At 32.4% G+C, this 15,211-nt stretch overlaps 1 protein-coding gene across 11 annotated transcripts in view; it reads left to right on the top strand.

The window, feature by feature from the left end:
• Window positions 1–15,211, top strand: part of Baz2b (bromodomain adjacent to zinc finger domain 2B) — a 354,073-nt gene that overhangs the window by 19,308 nt on the left and 319,554 nt on the right. For all 11 annotated transcript variants that reach the window (XM_010606796.3, XM_010606795.3, XM_033756373.1 and 8 more), the window contains exon 2: window positions 138–242. The gene's annotated coding sequence lies outside the window, so the exon portion shown is untranslated. The remainder of the gene's footprint in view (window positions 1–137; window positions 243–15,211) is intronic.

A 15,211-nucleotide genomic window follows, 5' to 3' on the forward strand; every position in this document is an offset into this window, starting at 1 on the left:
TAATTTTGTCTTCTTGTTGTATGAGACAGTATTCTTTTTTAGTCACAATTTTTAGTTGGTTTTCTGTTATATGTATCAAAAACCTTTTGTTATCTCTCCAGATCTATTTTAATATTTTCCACTCTTCATTCTGTTAGGAGTGACTGACCTGTGTGAACAACATCCGTGGGCTGTTTACCTTTTGGTTTCCTGTGGCTTGAGCAATAGAAAAAGCCTGAGAAAGAGATCAAAGAAGGAAGACAGTAAGATTGGGGTATTTATATTTCTATAGGATTGTTGGAGATGGCTACATCTCTTGATTAAAAGTCAGCCCTCTTTCTCCAACTTACCAATCCTAAGATTCTGCATTATTATTCCTGGTTTCTGTACTTGTTTTATTAAGTCCTTCTCATATAGCTTCTTACTTTTTAATTTTTCTTATTTTGGCTTTTCTGAGATGGGGTCTTGCTATGTAGTTCAGGCTGGCCTTTAACTGTGGTTCTTCTCATTCAGCCTCTGAAGTGCTAAGATTACAGCATGAGCCATCATGCCTGAATGTACTCATATACACACACACACACACACACATAAATATGTGTGTGTGTGTCTTTCCACCTAATATTTATCAGATCTGTTAAGATTATTTCATACCCTTTCCATGTTTAAAATATTTAGATTTTTAAATACCCATCTATTATTTCATTTCTACTTGGTTTTGTTTTGTAATTTATTATCCTTTTGTAATGAATATGATTTCTTTATTACTTTGACACACACACACACACACATAAATATGTGTGTGTGTGTCTTTCCACCTAATATTTATCAGATCTGTTAAGATTATTTCATACCCTTTCCATGTTTAAAATATTTAGATTTTTAAATACCCATCTATTATTTCATTTCTACTTGGTTTTGTTTTGTAATTTATTATCCTTTTGTAATGAATATGATTTCTTTATTACTTTGAGCTTTTCTTCCCTTTGGTGCTGGAGATTAAACCTAGGGCCTTGTGCATTCCAAACAAGTACTCTACCACTGAAGTAGAATATCAGCCTCTATTTTTAAAAGTTATTAAATTTCTTTTTTTTTTTTTTAGTACATTTGCAGGACGTAATGATTACATTTATCATGGGGAGTTTGTAAATATACATAATATATCTTATTTTTGGGGGAGGGCCCCTTCCCCTACTGTCCCTCCCTACTTCCTCCAACTCTTATTCCCCTTCCAAATTGAAAAAGATCTCCCTATTTCCTATTTTCTGTCTTTATTTTGTTCTGTTTATATTTTTTGTTGCAGTATTTACACTTGTGTTTCTAATTTATTTCACTTAACATTATAGTCTCAAGGTACATCTATTTTCCCACAAATGGCTCATTTATCCCTCTTTATGGCAGAGTACTCCATTATGTATAAATACTACATTTTTAAATCTATCAGTTGATGAGCACATAGGCAAGATGTTTCCAATTTTAGCTAAAATTTTTCTGCTATAAGTAGGGTATGCAGTATCACTGTAATATGATATCTTTACCTCTTTCAGGAAGATACGTAGAAAGGTAATAGCTGGGTCAAATGGAATTTCTATTTTTAGCTTTTTAAGGCTCCGTAGTGTTTACGTTTTCACTAAAAGGGCAGAAGGTTCCTTCTCCTCCCTCCATCTCACAGCCTTGTCAGCATTTCTTATTGTTTGATTTCTTGATGATAGCTGTTCTTTCTAGAGTAAGATATGTCAGTGTTGTTTAAATTTGCATTTCTTTAATGGCAAGCAGTATCGAACATTTCTTTTATGTATTTATTGATCATCCATAGTTTTTCTGACAGGTGTCATTCATTGCTGTTGCCCATGTTTTGATTGTCAGTCCCTACTTTGAACATTATAAACACATTTTTTAAACATACTTTTAAAGAATTTTTGTGTCAGATTTGCATAAAATTAGTTTTACTTATAGTAAATTACTGTTCTGATTAATTTTGATAGCTGATTCTCAGCCTAAGATTTTCTAATAGGCTTTAGAATTTTGATTAGCAGGCTCATATGAATAGAAGATCTTGTATTCTGTTTTCTCTTCCTACCTCTTAGACTTTATTCTCCTATCACTCCCTAACAGTTTTTAGATTACTACTTCTATCTGGTCTTCCCACTGTCAATAAATTTTTTTTTTTTTTTTTGGTTTTTCAAAACAAGTTCCCACTAAGTAGTCCAGGCTGGCTTTAAACTTATGATCCTCCTGTGACAGCCTTCAGAGTGCTGGGATTATAGGCATGTGCCACCATATTCAGCTGGGAATAAGCTTTATGTCATTTGAGAGCTGCTACATTGCAATGTAATTCAGGCATGTTGATGATTCTAACACCAGGTCATGATCGTAAAGCTCTAATTTGGTCTTCATGTATCCTTGGTTACATACCTCCCCATTAAATTGGAGCCCATAGTAGTAGGTTGGTAATCATTTGCTACTCTATAGCCTTATTTTGGAGTAAGGAATAACAGTCAATATCCTTTTTTCAGTCTTGTCCCTGACTCTAGTCGCAAACAGTGAACCTATGTCTAATCTTTATTATCACATACATATAGCATATTTAGTGAGAGTTATTCCATAGAAGCTGAATTCCCACTGCCATTGCATGAGGTATTAGCTCCATTCATTATTTTGGGTTACTTTTCAACTTTTGATAATTTTGTTATATATTTTTAAAGAGATTTTTAGAAAAGAATGTAGCATAGTACTTTGACTTAGCTTCAGAATCTAAGCATTCTATGATAGAGAGTGAAAGGAAAATTCTAGGGATTAGAACAAAGAATTAAGAAATTGCATGTAAAGAGAAAACAGCATATTGTGATTTGGCATTTGGGGTTAGTATTTAGTGTCTCATGACTTTGATTGTATTTTATAACGGAATAGGTTTTAAAAATTTGTATTATTATCATGGCTGTGTTATTATCTGGTTGAAGTAACTTGACCAAGTAATTTAATTGCCCGGATCATCAGGCTCTTTTTCTGTAGCTTGAGAAGCAAAAATGTTTTAAATTATTTAGCATTCAATAAAAGAGATTCTCTAGGAAAATACTCTGTGATTTTCCTGGTGGCTCAATAGGCCCTGACATGCCATTATATCCCCTAGTTGTAATAGCATGAGAATAGGTCACATAATAGTGTTTTTCCTGGCTGTAAAGTTTTTTTGGGATTGAACTCGGGACCATGTGCTTATGAGGCAGGCAATGGCACCACTGAGCTAAATCCCCAGCCTTGTAAAGTCTTGGTGTGTTTTATTTTTTTAAGCAGATAATTTTTTGGGTTTTCATTTTTTTTACACATTCATTTTTAATGCTATACAGAGCAGAAATTTAAGACCACTAGATGGGGATGTAAACAATACAGCATTTGTTGTTTCCTTGTAATCTAAAGTGACTTCTTATGGCCTTAAGTATAATTCCCCCAAAAGAGAGGCCAAAACAAAAAACAAATCCATAGAAGCACTTGTTTTTTCTTTTAAAATATTGTGATAATCTGGATTTGAGAAAAATTAAGCTTCTGAAATTAAAAATGAAGTCCTCTGTATTCAAATAACATTGTGAAACCACAGTATGAATGACAGAATAATTCTTTTAGAATGAGCCTGCATTATTATAATTTGTGATAGTCTTTGTTTTGTGGGTTTATTTTTACCTGAAACCTGTTAGTGATAGATACTAAATCTGAAATAAAAGCTATGAGTTAAAATAGAGTGTAATATTTTTTCTTTGGGGTTTATTCATATTCTTTGATGCTATAAAAATTAAAGTGAAATGGAATGTGTGGTTACCCAGCTGTAATACCAGCAATTAGGAGACTGAGCCAGGAAAATTGCTGTGAGTATGGCTATGTAGAGAGTTCAAGGCCAGGTTGAACTACATAGTGAAACCCTGTCAAGAGAGAGAGAGAGAGAGAGAGAGAGGAGAGAGAAAGAGAGAGAGAGAGAGACAAGGAAGAAAGAGAAAATTTCCCTCTTTTAAAAGTTACTTTGAAAATTACATGAATTTCAGGCTTTATTAGTGATTTCTAAGTCTGCTACATATAATTAAACATGAGCTATACAAAATATTAAGGATGTATTTAAAGAATATTTGTTAAACAAAAATGCCATTGTGATGTTTTGTGATATTTTAATGAATATTTAGAAAAAAATACTATGGAAGGAAAAGGGTTTTTTGTTTGTTTGGGTTTTGTTTTGTTTTTTTATTTTTCTTTCTTATCTTGAAAGTGAGAGCAGCCAGGACAGAGGGCATAGCTCAGTGGTAGGGCACTTGCTTAGCATTAATTAAGCTCTAGGTTCAGTTCCCAGTGCCTGAACACACACACACACACACACACACACACACACACGCTAGATATAATCTCAAAAAAAATTAAAATAAGTTTGGGGTGCAACTTTTTATTTCTTGAGGATTTTCTTTTTTTTCTTTTCCAGCAGGTGTACATAGCTATTGATAATTATATGAGCTTTGATAATTATACATCATTACCACTATTAAAAATCTGCTTTAAACACAGTACACAATTTCAGCCCAATAAGGGCTGGCACTTTTTTCTTCAAGAGTCTCTTCTTTGTTTGTTTGTTTGTTTATTGGGGATCGAATTTGGGACTTTGCACTTGCGAGGCAGGTGGAGGCACCACTGAGCTAAATCTCTGGCTCTCAAGAGTCTGTTCTAATGCTGTTTGTTTAGTACTTCATCATCATTGTTTTTACCATTTTTATTATACTTTAAATGAATTATCCAACTAAGAAAACTATGCCAATTTTAAGTATTACTGAAGAATGGATTATAGATGATTATATATATGTAAAATTATTAGGTAAAATCTAGCATGGAAATTGGGCTTGAGACTATGATATATTTAATACATCTTAAGTGAATGTAGCAGGTTTGAAGGAGTAGCTGCTCTTGTAATCGAATGATGTCTGTCTGTAGGTATGTATTTATTTTTGAGCAGGGTCTTGCTACATTGCCCAGGCTGGCTTCAAACTTATGATCCCTTTCACCTCTTCCCTAGTAGCTGAGATGAGTGGCATGGGTCACTGTGCCCTGCTTGAATGACTAAACTTTTTAAAAATGTGTTTAAAACATAAAACACAGAATTTGCTGTTTTAGCCATGTTTTAGTTTGTAACATATGTAGTAAAATTTTAACCATTTCACTGCTTGTACGCTTACGTTTAAACTAGCATTAATTACTTTTACACATTGATGTAGCCATCCACTCTTTCCAAAATTTTTTTATCATCACAAACAGAAATTTGATAACTATTAAGCAATAATTCTGTATTGTTTTTAAACTGTTAGCCTACTTTCTGTCTGTACTGTGCTGAAACTATGAATTTTCCTTGAATGACTACATTTTAATGTGATTGTATATTTTTAATTTTTCCACTTGGATAAAAAAGTTAATATACTAAAAATTTATTATCATTTAGGAGAAATACAACCCTTTGAACAGTTGTGTGTGTAAATATACAAATACAAAACAGCTATAAATCATCAAAGAAGTTGCTAATATCAATACATTTACTAAACGTTTTATTTATTGGATTTTCTTAAGTATTTTCAAAAAAAAGAGCTCACAGTTCTTTAGTATTATAATGTGCCATATCTTAGAAAAAAAAGGAATCAAATATACACAAATACATAATTAAGGATGTCCCCATTTTATTCATAACAAATTGACAAAGATAATAAAATAGTGTAAAAGAAAATTAATAGCGTGTGCCAGCTCCCCACAAGGAAAACATAATGTAATGCAAATATGTGCTAATAAAGAAAATAAAATATAATGTATAAGTTAGAAGAAATGAATTATAAAACATCTTTCATTTTGAAGTTCCATTTTGTTAGCTATTTAAATAAAAATAATACACATTAACTTAAAATTATAAACAGAAGCAATAAATGGTACAAAATGTTTTTACTTATCTTAAGAAATTGCCTTAAAGATAAAACTTTTGTTTTGTTTGGTTTTTGTTTAGTGTGAGGATGAACCCAGACCCTCACACTGTTTAGCTTGTGCTCTACCACTAAGCTATACAGCTAGCTAAAAAGTTTTTTTTAAAAGGGCTTAAACTATAAGACAACCATAGCCACAAGGATTTTTTTTGCATCATTTGCCTCATATCAACTCTGAACTGTTCACATGTTTAATTTTTTGAAAGGAACTTTAGATATGATGGGTAGCTTAATAAAAATCTTCTAAAAGTTTGTATTAAACAGGAAGAGACGTAGTAGGTAAACAAGTAAACAAAATCCTTGTAGAATTTTCCCAATGAAAATTAGTTTGATTGATAGCAAACTCAAATATGTTGAATAACCCTGGTTGATAGGAGATAAAGCCTTTTCCTTAAAAAACTGTGATTTTATTATATTCTCTATTGAGGTGATATGCTGATAAATACAAAAATAAGTAGATAATCATGAAATCAGTTGGGAAAATTGGCAAAAATTTTCCCTGTGCTTAATTTTAAATCAAATTAAACTATATCCCAGAAAAGTAATTGATTTTAAAAAGTATCTCTTGAGATAACCTTTCTTGGGTTTCACAATTCTGTAAGCAGAAAGAATTTTCTTGTATAAATGTTCTGTTCAGCTTGCTATCACAGTTTTTTTCCTTGAACTTATTCCATCATACTATCTTGACTAAAAACTAATATATCAAAATTTGTCCTAATTTTGATTCAGAACTCAAAGGAGTTTTATAGTTGATTCAGTATCCAATTACATTCTGTTGTGAAGTATAATGTATCTGTATAACTCTTATTCCATTATAACATCACAGAATTTTACCTTGTCTTCCCTTATTCTGTATTTGTGTTTTTATTTCACAGAGTGGCTCTCAAGAGCACCTTTTAAATTTATACATTTTCTTAATGGCCATAACATATACAAAATCATTCCAAATTGCTAATGACACATTATTACAAACAATAAACTCTTTATTGTTTAAATTTAATAACAAGCTTGAGTTCTTTACATTTCTTTTTATATTCTAAATGAATATGTATACTCAAAATAATACTAGTTCAAAAGTTATTTGTAATATTCCTTTTTCTTGGTATGGCTATGTTATTCACTTGAAACAGATTTATTTATATATTCAATTTTAGGTTTTCCCTTGTTTTTTAAAATTTACTTTAAAATATTTAAAAATTGTATAATTTACTTTTTTAAATGTTTTAAACTTTGTAAAATAAAATATCCTCAATGAAATAATTATGCCCTCTTCTGGCCCTTGTTTTCTACTTTCATTCACTCTCTCTAAATAACTAGTTTTAACTAGCTTCTGGGTTTTTTTTTTGTTGTTGCTGCTGTTGTTACTGAAAAATCATACTGCAGTCTTTATTAGACTGAATAAAAACTTGAGACTAGAAACAGTAACTTAAAGCAAGATGATGGAAATCAATAATTTAGGAGAGTACTAAATGTTAGTAGAGGACATTATAGGGAACAAGTATATATAGTAGAGAGCAAAGGGTGGTCAATAAAGACTTCTGAGAAGTGCTCATATGTAAGTGTTCACCAGAAGATCTGAAAACTCCACTTTGCTGGTTAAATCTAATTTGTCATTATTTCAGGGTAACCAGAGATATTTAAAATGTTTTAAAACTGTAATTGGATTAGAGCAGGGATGTAGCTTAAGGATGTAGGGCTTGCCTAGTATGCACAAGGCCCTGGATTTGATCCCATATATTGTAACAAACAACAAAAACCAAAAAAGAAATTAATAGATTTGTACAATTGAATTTTTTTCATCTCATTTTTGTTGCATTATTAATAAAATTAGTGACAAAAATAGAGAAAATATTACATCATTGACTCATACAAAAAAATGACATGCTTGTCTGCTTGTCTGCTATTTTACTCTGTAACATCTCACTATTAGCAAAATGTGGCATATAAATAAGACTGTAAATGAAATGTCAAAGCTATATTAACTCTGAGAATCTAAGGTAGTATGATCATAGGTTTGAGCCCATTCTGGGCAACTTAGCAAGACTCTGTTTCAAAAATTAAAAAAGTGGGGCTGGGGATTTAGCTCAGCGGTTCGGTAGCCTGCCTTGCAAGCTCAAGGACCTGAGTTCAATCTCCGATACCAAAAAAAAAAAAAAAAAGCTTAAAAAAATTAAAAAAGGGTTGGCTGTTGCACAGTGTGAAGGCCCTATGGTCAATCTCTGGTAACTATCCCTGCAAGATCCATTAATTTTAAAAGTTATCTTTTATTTTTCCCTTCTTTTTTTTTTGCCTCATTATTCTTGCTAATATTTCAAGTACTGTGTTGAGCATGAGTGATGATATAGCAGACATCCTTGTCTTATTCCTGATTTTAGAGGGAAAACTGAGTTTTTTCCCATTTAATGTGATGTTGGCTGGTTTGTCATAAATGGCTTTTATATTGAAGTTAAGATCCTTCTAAAACTATTTTCTTCATTTTTTAAAATGAAGTAATATTGAATCTTGTCAGAGGCCTTTTTTGCATTTATTGAGATGATCATGTGATTTTTGTCCTTGTTTCTGTTTATGTGATACATTAAATTGATTGATTTTCCTATGTTGAACTATCCTTGCATCTAGGAGATGCAACCTACTTGGGTCCTGATGTATAATCTTTTTGATGATGGCATTACATTCTTTTTTCTGGTCTCTTGTTGAGGATTTTTGCATCTATATTCATTTAAAATTTTGTTCTATAGTTCTCATTTTTGGTTGAATCCTTGTCTGGTTCAAATGACTTTGGGAGTACCTCTTTTTTATTTCATTAAAAAGCTTGAATAGTATTGAAGTTTTTGTAAAATTCAGCAGTGAACCCATGTTGACCTGGGCTTTTCTTGGTTGGTAGGTTATTTATTACTGCTTCAGTTTCATTGCCTGTTACTGGATTATTCATGGTTTTTAAACTGTCCTAATTCAGTTTTGAAAATGTGTATGTATCTAGTAATCTCCATTTCCTCTGAATTCTCCAATTTTTTGGCACACAGGTTTGTGAAGTAGATGATGATAATCTTTGATTTCAGCAATATCCTTTGTGATTTTACTTTTTCTGTTTCTATTTGCATTGATTTGGGATCTCTGTCTCTCTCTCTCTCTGTCTGTCTCAGACTGGCTAAGGGGTTTTCTATTTTTGTTTATTTTAAAGAAGCAACTCTTTGATTTGTGAATTGTTTGTATTTTTTTGGTCTCAATTTTCCCCCTTCAACTCTACCTCTACCTCTAGTTTTTGTTTCTAGCATTAGATTCATTTATTATTATATAAATTCTTATAAAGGTAATTATCACATATACAGATGAATAGCCCGACTAATTGGACAAAGAACATATAAAACACATAAGGCAATTATACTAAATAAGGTACACTTTTAGATACATTGTCCATGCTGGATTACAGTAACCTTTCTCTTTTTTAATTCTTTTATTTTGCACTTTATTTATATATTGAGCATGTATGTCTGATTTACTTCACTTAACATTATGGTCTCAAGGTCCATTCATTTTCCTAAAAATGACTCAGGTATTCAGTCCATTTGTTCAGAAGTTTGGCTCAACTCTGATATTTCTTTGTTGATTTTTTTTTTTGTCTAGTTCATCCATTTGTGACAGTGGGGTATTGAGGTCCCCCATTACAATTATACTGGTGTTTATCTGATTTTTCCCATGCTTTACTGTTTGTTTTATGAAGTTGATTGCACTGGTATTTGGTGTGTATATGTTTATAATTGTTATCTTTTCCTGTTGAATTGTCCCCTTAACCACTATGTTGTAAACTTCTTTGTCTTTTCTGATCAGTCTTGGCTTGATCCGTTTTATCTGAAATTATAATAGCTACTACTGCCTTTTTCTGGGTTTCTTTTGCATGGAATAATGCTTTTCATCCTTTGATTTTTAATCTGTGAGTTTTTGAATTAAGTACAGTTATTGTGTACTGTATATTGTTTGGTTTGTTTCTTGATCTGTTCTGCCAGTGTGTGCCTTTTGATTGGAAATTATTACTGTTTACATTGAGAGTTATAACTGAGGGGTATGAACTTATTCCTGTCATTGTGTAATTTTCCTTTTGCTGATGACCTTATTCTTTTTCCTTTTGCTTAACTGCTTATTCCACAAGGTAATTCTTTTGGACTTATTGGCATTATTAGCTTTATTGTCTCTTTTTAGGATATTCTTGAGAATGTTTTGTAATGCTGGTTTGGTGGTCCTGAATTTCTTGAGGTGCTCCTTATCATGAAGATACCTTATTTCTCTGTTAACTTTAAAGGAAAATTTTGCAGGATACATAAGATGGTGTTGGAAATTTTATCTTTTAGGACTTAAAACACTTTTTCCAAGCTCTTCTAGCCTTTAAGGTTTATGGAGAAAAAAGGCTGTTGTACTTCTAGTGGATTTACCTTTATATGTGATTTATTCCCTTTCTCTAGCAGTTTTTAAGAGTTTGTCCCTGTGATAGACTTCTGGTCCTTTGAGTATAAATGTGTCACAGAGAACATCTCTTTCAGTCATAGCTGTTTTGGGATTATATATGTCTCACTATCTGTGTGATTATTTCTTTACCTATATTGGGGGAATTTTTGGCAATTATTTCTGTGAACAGATTTTTTTGTATGCCATTTGTGTTGTATTTTGATTTTTCTCTTATTCCAGTTATTCTTAGATTCGTCTTCTTTGCATCATCTAGCAGCTGTTGGATCTGTTTTTGATGTTTTCTTGTTGTTTTTAAGGTGTTTGGAAGTATTTGTTCTTTTCAAAGGTATCATTGCCTTCTAGTTCTGTAATTCTTTCCTCACTTTAGTTGCTCCTGCTGCTCATACTTTCAATATCATTTATAACCTCCTGGATTTCGAGTTGAAACCTTTTTGTTGCCTCTTAATTTGGTGGATAACTTGTCATTCATGTTTTGTATTGATTTGTTTTTATTAATGTCTGCTGAAAGCTTGTGCATCTTTTTGGTTAATACTTTGATTATCTGTTTAGTTATATCTTCACTGATCCTACTTAGTACCTCTTTGATATATTTTCTAACCACCTCTGTTATCTTTTTTAATAAATTGAGTGTGTGGACTATACTCTTCTACCCTCAGTGTTCCCAGATTGGCTTCTGGAGGTGTTTTGGAAGGACTTTTGTTGCCTGGTCTTTCTCATGTTTCTCTTGTTTTGTTTTGTTCTGAGGTTTGTGAATGCTTACATTCTATAGACTTTGTTCCTAGTATAGAGATCTCTTTAGCTGCTTTTCAGGGATGTAGTTTGAGTGTTGCTAACTATAACCCTTTGCCACAGCACTGGGATCCAACCACCTTGCTTAATTTTGGAGGTAAGAATGCAGCTAGCTCAACAACCAAGTACCCTGGGAATGTGCTCTAGTTTGTTAATGTCACAAGAGTAATAGAATGTTGGTTTAAAGAGAAGTAGGGACAATTATGTGACACTATAACATCATGTGAATCAGCTGTAGTAATATTGTCCAAGACAAATTAGATATTAATGTACCATATGACCGCTCATAATCCTAGAGAAGAAATCTACAATTATGGAGTAAACATTAAAGCTACCTAATTATTGACTTACAGCTAATATATACTGTAGTAAATGTGACAGCTGTATCTCCACTAGTGGCAGAAAAGAATTCAATATTATTTTTACAGCATTAACTAGCTATCCAAATATTAAATAAAGCTTTATGATTATACTATTAAGAATATAGGGCTTGGGAATGGGGAAATGCAAAAGGAAAACTTTGAAACCTTTAAGTGTGATATGAAAAGGAAGAGAGAAAAGGAGTATAAGGAATCTTATTCAGAAGTAGAAGGATGTTTATAGTATTAGGTAAAGGTAATGCAAAACACTGATAAGTAATAAAAATATTTTTTCATAAAGTTTATTGGTATTTTTTAGGTATACAGTAGTTATGTTCATCATCAGGATCTTCTACCTTTACATGATGTATCTTGGTTCTTATTTTTTCCCCATTCCCCTACCCTCCCTTTGCCCCATCCACTCTTCCCTATTTACAAAGATGTTGCTTCCATTTTTTCTTTTGGTTTATTTGAAACAGGGTCTCACTATGCAGTGAGACTGACCTGAAACTCACTATGTAGCCCAGGCTGGTTTTGAACTCACAGTGAACCTCTTGCCTCAGCCTCCTGAGTGCTGGGATTATAGGCATGCGCCCCCATGCCTGGCTCCATTTTTTCTTTTTCTCATATTTTTTCCTTTCCCCTACCCTTCTCACTTCCCCTGCTCCTTTAGACCTTTTATTCCTATTTCATATTATCAATTATACAATTTGAACCTTATTTACACTTTTAGTTTTTCACAAAGAGAAATGATTTGGTATTTATACATATGTGTCCTATTTATTTCATTTACGAGTATGGCCTCAGTGTGCATCCATTTAGCTATAAATGTCTCTAGTTTCACATTCTTTATGGCTGAGTAGTACTCCATTTTATAGAAAAACCACATCTTTACCCAGTTTCCAGTTGATGGGCCATTGGGCTGTTTCTAATTTTTACCTACTGCAAACTGTGCCACTATGCAAACTATGTACTATTATAGTTTGTTCAGACCCGAGAAACTATTTGGTATTTACACATGTGTGCCTCATTTATTTCACTTAGGAGTATATCTTCAATATGTATCCATTTTCCTATGAATGAATCTAATTTCTCATTCTTTATGGCTGAGTAATATTCCATTTTATAGAAAAACCACATCTTCTTTATCCACTTTACAACTGATGGTCAGTTGGGCTGTTTCCAAATTTTAGCTATCACAAATTGTGCCACTATAAACATGGGTGCGCATAAATCGCTGTGGTATGATTCTTTTAATTCTTTTGGAAAGATACCCAGCAGAGGGATAGCTGAGTCAGGTAGGGCCTTTAATCCTAGTTGTTTGAAGTATCTCCATATTGACTTCCACAGTGGTTGCACAGTCTATACTCCTAACATCAATGGAAAAGTGTTTCTTTCTTCCCACAACCCTGCCAGCATTTCTTATTGGTCAATTTCTTGATAGCAGGCATTCTTTCTGAGGTGAGGTGGAATCTCAGTGTTGTTTTCATCTACATCTCTCAAATGGCCATTGATGTTGAACATTTTTTCATATATTTATTTGCTGCTTTTACTTGTTTGTCTGAGAAATGCCTATTCATTTCAGATGTCCATTTTTGAATTGGGTCTTTATATTTGGGGGAGGTCAGATTTTTTTTTTTTTTTTTTGCCATTGAGTTTATTGGTACTTTTTAGGTATACGGTACAGTTATATTCATCATTGGGATCTTGTACCTTTACATGCCAGGTCTTAGTTCTCATTTTCTCCCCATACCCCTGCCCTCCCTTCACCCCCTCTATCCTTCCCTATTTACAAAAAGTTTGTTTTTCATTTTTTCTTCTCCCTTATTTCCTTTTCCCTACCCTTCCCACTTTCCCTACACATTTAGCCCTTTTATTCCTATTTCACATTGTCAGTTATACCATTTGGATCTTATTTACACCTTCAGTTTGAGTTCATTATATATTTTAGATAGTAGACCTTTGTCTGAGGAACCGCTGGTAAAAATTTTTTCCCATGTTGTAGGTTGTCCTAGCTCTATTGGTGATTTCTCTTGCAGTGGAGAAGCTTTTTAATAAGATGAGATCCTATTTGTTGATTCTTTGTGCTAGTTCCTGTGCTACTGTGGATTTGTTCATAAAGTCTTTTCCTATAACCAATGTCTTTGAGAGTTCTACCTAACTTATCTTCCAGCAAGTTTAGTGTTTCTATTTAGATCTTTATTTTTTTGTTTTTTGAAGAACGCTATGTTTGGTTTACTTTAAAAAATTAGTATCACTACAAACAAAATATAATAAAGAAAAATATGTTTCTTCTTGCATGTTAGATTTGAAGTAATTCCACACTTTTGTGACTTAAAACATTTTTTTAGATGCGATACTACTTAGGATTTGCTTTCTTTTTTTTTTTTCCTTTTTATTGAGGTTATTGGTACAATCTAGGTATACAATACAGTTACATTCATTATTGGGATCCTGTACCTTTACATAATAGGTCTTGATTCTCATTTTTCCCCCTTGTCCCTACCCTCCCTTCAGCCCCTCCTCCCCTCCCCATTTACAAACACTTTATTTCCATTTTTTCAGTTTCTCATATTTTTTTCCTCTCCCTTATTACCTTTCCCCCACCCTTCCCACTTTCCCTATACCTTTAGCCCTTTGTTTTCTATTTCACATTATTAATTATCTCATTAGGATCCTGTGTACTATTATAGCTTTTCACACCAGAGAACCTATTCGGTATTTCATTAAAGAAATATCTGTATGAACATTAAAAATAGGAATCCTAAAATAAAACTAAAAAGGAAAGTAAAAGAAAAGGCAATGATGTAAGATTAAAATAAGCCTTAATTCTGAAGATGAAAATGGTCACTTACCATATTTAAATTGCTTCTTGCTCTTGTAGTCTTATCTTATTCTTTTTTTCATTATTTAGAGAATACTTTATTAGTTTCTGTAATCATACCCATGTAGATATGACCTTACATATTTAGTCCAGTGCGCTACCACTGTAAAAATGGAAAAAAAATAAAAATAAAAAAATTAACATTTCTAGACCAATATGGCTGTCCATTTCTGTACAATGCCAACGCAACACAGTAAATTGGGATAACTTTTTCCAAAGGTGGCACACCATTAAAGTTTCTCAAAATTCAATTTATATATATATATAGGTATATATATTTATATTTATATAAAAAGACTAATAATAGTATGTTATACATCGATAGTAGCAACAGCTTTTCGAGGTTCTGCAGTCATCTGAACAAAATTATAGACATTCAGCACATTCCATTGAAAAAAAAAAAGAAAAGAATAATATCCAGAAAACAGCAAAGTTCTGTTGCTATTGTGGTACCTGGCACCATTTTTTTTAAAGCACCTTAATCATCATCTGGAAAGAGAACATTCTAGAGTAATATCATTAACTATAGCTCTGATAAAGCACAGTCACTACTATGTATCATAAAGCAGGTACTAGATATTTTACATTCACAGAGGTATGATACAGTACCGTCCTATATCATTAATACTAGAATCAGTTTTGGTTTGAAATTTACTTTGTCTGCAAATAAGATGGCTACCCCTGTTTTTTTCTGGGCTCCTGTCACATGGAGAATTGTTTTCTATCCTTTCACTTTCAGTCTATGGGCTTCTTTT

The sequence above is a fragment of the Fukomys damarensis genome, unplaced genomic scaffold (assembly GCF_012274545.1).
Source record: "Fukomys damarensis isolate Sample0158 unplaced genomic scaffold, DMR_v1.0_HiC HiC_scaffold_26, whole genome shotgun sequence".
Taxonomy (NCBI): Eukaryota; Metazoa; Chordata; class Mammalia; order Rodentia; family Bathyergidae; genus Fukomys; species Fukomys damarensis.